The sequence below is a fragment of the Syngnathus leptorhynchus genome, chromosome 4 (assembly GCF_054491065.1).
Source record: "Syngnathus leptorhynchus isolate UIUO chromosome 4, UIUO_Slep, whole genome shotgun sequence".
NCBI classification, from domain to species: Eukaryota; Metazoa; Chordata; class Actinopteri; order Syngnathiformes; family Syngnathidae; genus Syngnathus; species Syngnathus leptorhynchus.
In genome coordinates, this window is record NC_141198.1 from 6,071,858 (window position 1) to 6,083,130 (window position 11,273).

Here is an 11,273-nt window from a genome sequence, read left to right on the forward strand (position 1 = left end):
TTTAACCTGGAGACCTTGTGCTTCTGTTTGTCTGGCTGATTGACAAATGAAGAAGGCAACAAGGTGTGTGTGTCTGTGTGTCTGTGTGTCTGTGTGTCTGTTTTTGTGTGACTGAGCAACTTATTTGCTATAAAAACTAAAAAAAAAAAAATCCAATCAACTATTATATCATAGAATTCCCATATCAGCATGCAAGAGCATGCCTTGTTATATGCGTACAACTTTGAGCATGCAAGTGTGTGTGTGTGTGTTTGTTTCTAAATTCTTGTGGAGTTCACGGTGAGGCCAGGCCCCATGGCGCAATGCGGGAGGGGGGGGGGTGCCATTTATTACACAGCGGTGACACAGGGACAGCCGGGGCCTGTAATTGATGCCTCCTTTGCGGCAGGAGAGCCGCTCAGTCAGGCAGCAAAGGAAAAGGGTCACTGTGCAGACAGGCCAGAGGGTGAGGTGGACCTAAGGAGGAATTTACTCCAAAATACTCACCTTGATCATATTTGACGGCTTTTGAACTTTTGAGACTGACTTCATGTCTTAAATTAGGTCTGACATCAACACGATAACAATTCTTGGAAAAACCTCCTAAATACCTGAGCGACACTGTCAGAATTCGTGACTCAGAGGGCATTTTCTGCACAGGTATAAAGCAAAAGAGTCTTTGACCTCCAGGAAGGCAATGGTTTTTTTTATGGAATGTTTGAGTCAAGAAGCAAAAGGTTGTGATAGGTCTTGCTCCGGCAGTTGCTTATGGCTTTCTGCTACTTTAAGCCATCATCCATAGTTTGAATTCCATCATTTAGAGCTGATGGATGGTCACACGCGTATTATCACTTGTGAGGTCCTTCACTGGTGGAACATCTGTTTAAATATTCTCTGTGACAGATGAGGTAGTTCATTGACCTGTTGAGGGCATTTCCACACTGAGTGAGATTTGGGCCATTTGCAAGCGAACACTACCTTATTGTCCATCTGTCTTCTGTGCTACACTTAGCTCAGTATACATTTGTATGTTGTGTAGGCTATTCAAGTCAAGTGTGCATTTGGTAACGTAGTAAAGTAATCCAAAAATAATGAAAGACAAATCTACAGGTAATTTATCGAAAACATTTTAAAAATAAATCCATTTTGAAAATACTTGTTGTATTACATTTTCCCAGACAAAAACTGACAAGCCCAATTATGCTCTCTTGATCCATTATTTCAGGGGTGTCAAATTTATTTTTGTCGATGGCCCCATCATAGTTAAAATTGTCAACCCAAATCAATGTATGAAGGTCTCATAAAAGTGAAAAGTTTTCTCATTGAAAAGTGAAAACAATTTGAAATTTTGGAATTGACATATGAATTCGAAGCACAATTTGTCTTCGCTGGCCACCTACAATGATGTGGCGGGCCGTATCTGGCTCCCGTGCCTTGACTTTGACACCCGTGCGTTATTTGGTTGATGAAAATGCACAACCTCATTGTAATTCACAGAGAGGGGTTTCTGATATTATGGTTACCTTGTCACCTTGAATATTACATACAGCTCCAGCTTTTCTTATGAGATTGGTGTCAAGATCATCTATGTTATTCTTTCAACACTGTGTTCATAAATACATTTCAAGTAAATCACGGTTATGAGCTTGCTACATGTTTTCGCTCAATCAAGTTGGGGAGAAGATGCAACCGCAGGATTCCATTTTAGATACGAGCAACGTGTCAGATAGAAGTCTCGAGCGGAAGCAGCAGTCAGATGGAGAGCGTGCCCGGCTGTCAACTGAGGAAGAGCGATGGGCTGCCAAGCAGATGGACTCCCCCTCGTCAGGGTCCTTTCACTTCCTGTGGTTGTCCTTTGATCTGCCTGATGACTAATGACTGCCCGGTGAAGAGCAAGGCAGGCAGACAGGGATCCTTATGTATGTGTGTGTGTGAGAGAGAGAGGGTTTTTACATGTAGCACAGGGGGGCCCTCTTTGGTGGCTTTCACCCCCCCCCCGCACTTTGCTCTCCTGTAGCAGCCGAAGATGAAGAGGAGGAGGAGAAGAGGTGTTTGAGGAGACAGGGGTGATTGAGAGAGGCCAGTGAAGGAGGTCAGACATGGGGCAACAAGAGACCCAGTAACCCACACGCTGTGACGATACACAAAGATAGCCTACGTGACCTCTCGGGGTGACTTGTGATATGCCCTGATCTTAACTGGTGATGGAAGTCATAGAAAATAAATGAAAGAGACTACTTGGACACAAATCTCATCCTACAGTTACACAATGACATAGACTTTGAAAAGAAAATGGTCTCTGTGTTTTGAAAAATTTTCATATCCAGATACAGTGGTACCTTGACTTGTGAGGTTATTTCATGACAAAGCTCCTAGCTCAATTCACATGTATAGCAAATCAGCATTTCATATTAAAATGATTTGCCCCTAAAGTTAAAGAAGTAATAATCATTTAATGGATTAAAGCAGCGTCATTTTTTGAAAGCATGATATTACGTAAAACACAAATGAATACATTCCATAATGTTCCATAATAGTGCCTTTAAGAGGCGTGGCCAAGTTAGTGACGTAAGAAACTTGGCCATTTAGTCTGCGCGTCAGCGTCTGAGCATGAGGGATGACTTCTTGTAGCTGCTAGCAAATGGTCTCATTTTCGAATTGTGTAATTGACCATTTGATCCGTTTAACAAATGGCTAAAAGTGCACTTTGTGACTTTCTTCTTTTTTTTTTTTTTTTTTACTAAACTGAAGCACCCTTGCAACCCAAATATTGGCTCGCAACACCAAAGAGAAAATAAATCAAGCAACATGTGACTTATAGAATTCACATATTGAGGAAAAGACAGGAATAAGCTTATACAAAACCTGAAAAAACAAAACATATGGAAATGCTGGACTATATGCGTGCCTGGCCAGTAATTTGCACACATGTCCACTACCTGCTAGTACAACCGGTCTTTATTGAATTTTTTCTTTTCTTAAATACCCTTCATCATGTGAGGCTTTTTGATTTGTCATGATAAATGTATTTTTCCACTAGAGGACATTTTCAAAACGCTCTAACTGCGCACTTTCTTTGCAAAGCTTTATAAACGCCTGTGACATTTGCAAAACTTTGCATTTCAACTTTTCAACTCTTTGCTTCTAAAACACTGTTATACTTTCTCAAAATAGAATGATTGTGTTGCACCCCTTAGATGACATCTTTCTGTGTCGTTTTGGTTTTCTTCCCGATGACAATGACTTTGCAAAGAACAGAGATTTTGAGGAAAGTGAAATGAAATTAGAACCAGGTGTGTGAAGAATGGGAATAAGAGGGAACAGACAGAAAGCGTAGAAGGTGGCTGAGAGCTGACCTAAGCAAAAGGCTAGCAGGTCAATCAGGGGTCAGTGGGTACAAGAGGAGGGGGCTGGTGAAGGTGAGAAGGTGAACGAAGGGTAGAAGACAGAGGCTGATGTGTTAGTTTAAACAGGTCACCGCTCAGCTAGTCGCCAAGGGAAGTGACCCCGTGCTTGCTTCTGATTGGTTGACCGCTTAGCTAGCGGGGCACTTAAGCCACTTTCGCTTTGGCTGACTGCGCCGTTCGTGTGGATTCATTGCTGTGGAACCGGATGAGTGACAGTGCTGCTTTGGTGGGATGTCTTGATCTCACCAATTACTGGAGCCGGGGTCTTTTGTTGCCTTCCTGCCAGCCCTTGTCAGAGATCACACGGGCCGTCAGTCAGATGTGCCTTCCCACAGAGATACGGAGTGATTGACAAGCACAACGATTGACAGATTGCTGCTGTAGCTGTGTGTTGTGTAAATGACTGCTGCTAGTTCAGCATGGGGTTAATGAACAAAGATATTTCACTCCTTCATTGGCTGGTGAAAAATAGCTTAAGCCCTAAAGTCATGAGGGGCTTTTGTGATTTAGGCACTTCTGGCATTCTTACGTGACACAAAGTAAGCGGAACTTAATGTGAGTTTTAGGCAATATGTCAGTATTTCTAACCGCAAGACACTTTTTTTTCCCGCTTGCTGCTTTTATTTGCACTTTCTGGATGGTCTGCCTAAAGGTGACACAGATGACTCAAACATTTCCATAAGAAAATAGAGCAACGTGGCTAAAGTGTCACCGATTGGCCACGTTAGACCAGGAGTGTTCCAACCTTCCAAAAAAAAAAAAAAAACACACCCTTTGACATTCAAATCAATAAACTGGGCCTGCAATTTGTCCCCGGGACTCCAGTGAACTTTTAACACTGACAACTTTGCTTTGAAGAATGCAAATATGATCCACCCCTCTTAAAACGTTTATAGGGAAGGCAGCGGCAGCAGCGCTGCGTCTAAACACTTGCAGATGATTTATCACCCACAGGATCCTTCGGCACGGGTTAAAAGCAGATGAGGAGCAAACTGGGCTGGATCAAAGATAAACACAAATAAATCTGGTGTAAAGCAGAGGGAGAGAAATGGGCCAAGGATGTGGAAACGGGAGGTGGAGGCAAAGAGGGGAGTGGCGCTTAGTTGATTTATGGGCCTTTTGGTATTTAAATCACCCACATACAACAGCCCTTCTCGTGAAACCTCGCTCCAGCTTCGGTTTAACCCCTAGCTGCTCATTCGGATACACTGGTGCCGATTGGGTTTTTGACCCCGGCCGCCCGGCCAATAGGATTGCTCTGCCGCCAACTCCTCAATCACGGCCGGCCAACTGCCCAGACAGCAGCGAAAGCACACTGGCCAGAAAGTCGCAGCCGTCACCCCTGACAACTCATTGTCCGAAGGCCTACTTTTGCACTGGTAGCAGAAAGGGGCGGGGGCTTGGCTTACAGGGTGTCAAAATGATGTAACGATGGCGGCCAAGCCATGAAAGGATGGCTATGTTTCATTTTCCAAGAAGTGTGAAAGAACAGGAGGAAGGAAAGAGACGTCTGGAAGGGATAGGCAGCAGGAGAGAGGGAGGCGGTGAATGAGCAATATATGAGTGTTGAGAGAGCAGTGGGGGGAAAAAAAGAAGGAACGCCAAGGCTTCAGGTTTGATGTGGGCGTTTTTTTGACAGCTATAATTCTCCAGCCTACAGAATTTCATCAACACAAGTTGTGTTAAAGCTGCGCCGCAGGGCTGCGGCCCTTTCAAGTCCCAAGCTCTGACAGGTAGATTTATTAGTCCTGAAATTTGTACAGATCAGGCATCACTCATGGCAAACTGTCAAAGTGTCAAGGCTGCAATGTTCCTGCAGGGGCCCTTTTGCTTTTTCCCTGCCTTTCTGCTGGGACACAAGGTTTCTCACCACAAATCCAGCATGAAACATTATCGCTGTGTGAGCCAGAATATGAAGAGCAGAATTCAGATCCCACTTAAGTCATCGTACCCAAACATTTTTGACATGGAGAGGAAATAAAGAGCGACATAAATCACAGAGAAGTACATTTGTCAGAGATTAGCTGAAAAAAATGAGGGAAAGTATTATCGAGAAGTTTTTTTTTTTTTTTTTTTGCCGGTTTGATCTCAGGCTACAGTTTTGGAGTGGGAAGACATTCTTTAAACTTCAGTAAATCCCGTCATTGCCCCACATCAAATTATCTGCTGTGCAAATGTGCACTGCAAAAAAAAAAGACAGCTCATGTGATATCTTTCTGCCGGAATTATTTTCAACATACTAGTCAAATCCTAAACGGATGTTGTTCAAAATTTCCATTTTAATTGTGCTACGAAATGCCAATGAATTATTATTGTTAATGCAATAACTAATATACACTTTTTTTTTCTTTCCTGATTCTCTCTCTCTCTCTCTCTCTCTCTCTCTCTCTCTCTCTCTCTCTCTCTCTCTCTCTCTCTCTCTCTTTTTTTTCAATGCGTGAGGAGTGTGGTTGAAGACCTTGGCCACTTCTTTGATGTGAATTGGAGCAGTACAAATAAAATGGACTTGCCTTGAAATCACCTTAAGCCAGTTCTTCCACAGAGGAGGTTGGGGAGAGCATAAATCACGCAAGGGTGCTGAGTGACAGACGGAAAAAGGAGGAGAAGGCGGCAGTAAACACGGGGGGCATGTGCAGGTTAAACTTCACATGACTAGATTTATGACCTGGTGCAAGCTGTTGGTTCACAACAGGATAGTCCCACTCACCGAGGTGTGCAACCTTAAAAAAAAATAAAAATAAAGAATGGAGGAGGGCAAGAGCAAGTTGGAGGCGGAGCAGGCCCGTTACCAGAGGAAGGAACTGAGTCGATGGCTGCCTGTTACGAATTTCCTTTAGCCTGACATCTGGCTCTGATATTTCAGAGTTAATTAGTCTTATTGGGTTTGTCTGAAGAGAAATCCCTCATCCAGCAAAGAACACAAAGTGAGGTGACACATTGTTTGAAATCTGTTGATGGGAGTGAGCAGTTTAGGTTAATGTAGAAGATCTTGTTTTGTCTGTGTTTTATTTATTGGGCCTGCTGAGTGGGAGGCTTTCCTCTATCTTTAGGTAGAAAAAAAACGTACTGCATTCAAGTGAAACATCAGTGAAAACTCTTGCAGCAGCTTCATAAGGAAGTGTTTGTGTTTCTCTTATCTAATGGACTCATCCAGTGAAGAAGATTCTGAGCAGCAGTAGCTTTCTTTTCTCTAAGGAGTAAGGCTTTGGTTTGTGGTTTGCATCCCACTGAGGAAAACACGATGTTAGTCTGGTCCCCAACTACCGTCGATGTGCACTTGAGCAAGGCCCTGCATAGATGTATTGCCGTTGACGTGTTCCTGCACTCTTAATTGTGTGATCTAGATTTTTGAATAAATCAAAACAATGTATAGCATGGTGTAAACTGAACTATTTAGTTTGATGCGGTAAAGAGCGCTACTTCAATTATTCATCGCAGTAAAACATTTCCAACATTTTAAAAATTTGATCAAAGCAGAAGTCATCGCCAAAATGTAATCAGTTACCGAATGGGCCCCAATACACATACCCTTGTTGGTGCGCTATTTGTGTTTATAGTCTTGTTCTCGGCACACTGGAATTGAGACCTACTTTTTGGTCTGTTGAAGTTGAGAGTAGATACCACTAGCAAAAGTCTCATAACATTTGAGAAAGAGTGGTGTTCTTTGAAATAAACGTGAAATTGTCAGTATGTATAACTCATGAAACACACTGAAATTTTATTAAAATGTATTCCAGATAAAGTACATGGATTAAGTCAGCCTTGTGCTGACGAGTGAGTTAAAAAAAAAAAAAACAATGACTGGAAACCAAATTGGTGTCTGTCAATGACAAAAAAAGGGAAGATGAAAGAACATGTCAAGGGAATGATGATATCTCTTCTAGGCCTGGGGCACATGCACATCCACATTCAAGCACACCAACACACAACCTCTGACAGTTTTAATAAAACCTGTCCGACGTCCTCTCTAAGGTGAGTGATGGCCTGGATAGATTCCAGCACAAGCTACGCACTGCAACACTCGCACAACACACACACACAGCGAACCGACAACATGAGGCGTGGACGTCACTCATTCTCTTGTTTGTCTGCTTGTCTGTTCATCTCGTGTGTGTGTGTCTGTTTATTAATGGCAACAATTATTTTACTATACATGAATCCGAGAGGCAGCACAGTGGAGCACTGGTTAGCACCTCCAGCTCACAGTTCAGAGATTGGGGGGGTTTGATTCTCCAGCCCACCCTGTGTGTGTTTTTTTTTTTCATGCATTGGTTTTCTCTGGGTACTTTGGTTTCATCTCACATCCCAAAAACATGCATGGTAGGCTGATTGAGCACTTTAAATTGCCCGCAGATTAATCCCAAAACCAGAAGCAAGAGTTTTGTCCATCGGTCTACTCATCCATTTATCTGTTTATCCATCCATCCATCCATCCATCCATCCATCCACCTATCCATCTATTCATCCAATCATCCATCCATCCATCCATCCATCCATCCATCCATCCATCCATCCATCCATCCATCATCAAATACTTTGCACAAATTGCACAAACAAACAAGTGAACCACCATGCCGCCGGACAAAACTATATAAAATGTTTGGTCTGTCTATATTGCACATTTTCAAAATAGGGGCTGGGTGTGTAACATATTCCTGGAATGACTAAGAGAGCGCCATCCGTGCTCTCCATGACGTTGACCACAACCTTGTTCTTTACTCTTGTGCACATTGGTTGATAGAGCTATTTTCCTCTGCGCAGTTGCTTGTGAACTGCTGTGGACAGAAAATCAATATTTGTGGAGTCAACAGGATGAGCTTGTGTTTGATGGAAGCCCTCCAACATCTAATTACCTGCAGGACAAAGTTTATATGTTTGTTTTCAGGAGAAACCAAATGAGGTCAAACATCTACGTACAAACGAAGTCTGACTACTTGATATAATCCTGGCTTGCACACCAACAAACCACTCAGCAAATCAAGTGTGTATATGTTTGTCCACATTAGTGAACAGCGTTGGCCCAGTTACTTCCAAAATGTAATTAGTTACTGTTAGTAGTTACCTTTCCAAAAACTAATTGAATTACTCCTTCATAAATGTATCTATAGTTACTAGGAAATGTATATAAATGTATATATATATATATATATATATATATATATATATATATATATATATATATATATATATATATATATATATATATATATATATATATATATATATGTATGTATGAAACCAATTGTCAGGTTTTCCTGTCACTGACCATGATAGATAACCCTTCATGTATTCCCAAAGGAAGCCGACCAGTAGGGCAAAAGATCTAAGGATGACCACCGACCGCCACCTCTTTACTTGATGTATTGTCTGAGGGATGCATCACCATTTCCTGCTTTTCAAAAGACAGGAACACCATTTGTTTTTGCTTCCTCTACACCTATCAGTAGGTGCACATGGTCAACCTGGTGTGTGACGTTTTCGAACTTCCTTTGCGTATCATTAATGACCTTTCAAAACGTGCACATTTACTTTTTAGAACTGAATAGATGAGGATGCAAAGAATTTATTTGAGTGTTTCTGCTCGTTTGATGCTCATTAAAAATGCATAATTATCATGTTTCATGATTTTTTTCATTCATTCATTTTCAAAACACCCTTTAATGCTGATGTGTCTCACATAGTTTCATACCCTTTGGCTGCCAATACAGATTGCTGCAGTTTTATTTGGAATTTGTTTTTATCTTATCAGCCTAAATCAGTTTCCATGAGACAAGACTTGTACAGGTTTGATTTGGAAACCTCACATCTATTTTACAATTGACTCACCTCAAGGAGGAACATCAATGAATTTATTTATTTTTCCACCTTCAGTTTTTCTCAGCACATCAGGAAATTTGAACTTAATTTGAATTCCTCAAGGTTTTTGGCAAGTTTCTGAAAATGACTGTTCTCTCCAATTTCAATGATGACCAAAGAGCTACTTGTTTCTTGTTTTCTGCTCCACTGCATTCCTGCGGGATACTTCCGAGGCCTGTTTGTATGGACAGAAGCCCACGTGTGCACCCTGAGTGTCTCAGCTGTGCTGCCTGTCAGTCAAGAAATGGCTTGATGAAAGGAGCCCCATTCCTCCACCTCCCACAACCAACACCTCCTCTGTTCCCTCTCGGCCCTGACAGCATGGCTGACCCCTTTTCCCCCCTGTCAGCACTCAGGTATAATGTGAACTGTCACCAAGGTCCATTCCACCCCAGGCAGAACCCAGCAGCTGCATGGTTGTCTTTGGCGAAGGCCGGTGGGCAAGGAGGGAGGGCTCATTTTGTTTGGTCATAAGCTCCAGGTAAAAGTTCACTATTAGTAATGACAGTATGACATCTGAATCTGCCCCCTCCACACACACACACACACACACACACGCACACACACACACACACACACACACACACACACACACACACACACACACACACACACACACACACACACACACACACACACACACACACACACACACACACACACACACACACACACGCACACTTTGGCTCTTTAGCCATTCAAGTAGTTTTCACCTTAAGCTACTGTATATCGACAGAATACCTGAAGCTAATAAGGCTCAGGGCTGGTACTTGACTGGGAGAGTGTCTGAGAAAGCCTGATGCCATAAGCGTAGTGCCAGAACCATGCAAGCCTGGATAAAACAGGAAGTGTCAGTGCCAGAAAGGGTCCTTAGTCCATAAGAGGCCAAACCCAATTTTCATTGAAAATGCTGACCCTGAAAAAAGGTCAAATCAAGTTATAGAGTTCTGGACTTACCAACGGTTTAACCTTTTACTATTTGCATTGGCAGTAAAGCGTATGCATTTAACAAAGCCTTCGAGTGATGACCCTCCCTCCCTCTTTGGTGGTTTTCACGCTGTCAGAAATATTTGTGTTATGTGAACTAAATTTGACCCGCCATATTTCTGATGTTTCCGCAGTTATGCCTTCCAGCTTCACAATGTTGGGCCTGGCAATGTGGAATTTGTTCCAGTTATTGTGCTGGGGTTGAACATAATATTGTTTTGTACTCACTTTAAATAAATCCTTTGAATCAATCATGATTGCTAAATTTACTAGTAGATCTGAACTTTTTTTTATTCAGATAAAGCTCAATATTATTGAGATGTTAACTGTACTTTGTTTTATTGCACATCTACTGTATATTATGTCCTGTACATATGTTTGGCTATAGATTGTGATTCAATGTGCTGCAGGCGGTGAAAGGACGGACCCCATTAGAAGCAAAGAGCGCTATTGGACCTGCAGTGGCCAGGGTTGCTGACTTGCGGGATAATTTACAGCCCCTTCATCGTGGCGGAATGTGTTTGTAGCCAAGCATAATGGAGGCCATCCATTCTGCCTGTCAGGGGACGGAGACATTTTTTCCCCCAACTAACATAGAAAGGAAGCTTGATCAATTACAGTTTTGTATTAATGGAGGTCAATAATTAAAATACAAATTGAGCTTGGAAGAAAAATAGGCATCATGGGAAAGCCTTCATAGCTGTCGGCCACTTGTTGCAACTCGGGCCAAACTTTACAACAGTTAAATTTCATTGACTTATTAGTTAACTTGTTCCTAAATGAGAAGGTGTCTCGAGCCACCAAAACTGACTTTGTTCCTCTGCAGTGAACTCTCGATCTCTCATACCTCATTTCAAAGTTTCAACACGCTCTACTATGGCCAGGTTTGGAAATAAGATTGGAACTTGTTCACTCCCACTCAAAATGATGTTTGGTTAGGATGATGGATGGATTATTCGGACACGGTATAAAATCTGTCGAATAAAACAACAAAAATAAATGAACTTAGTTTGTCGTTAAAATACCTTTGTCCATGCTAATTTT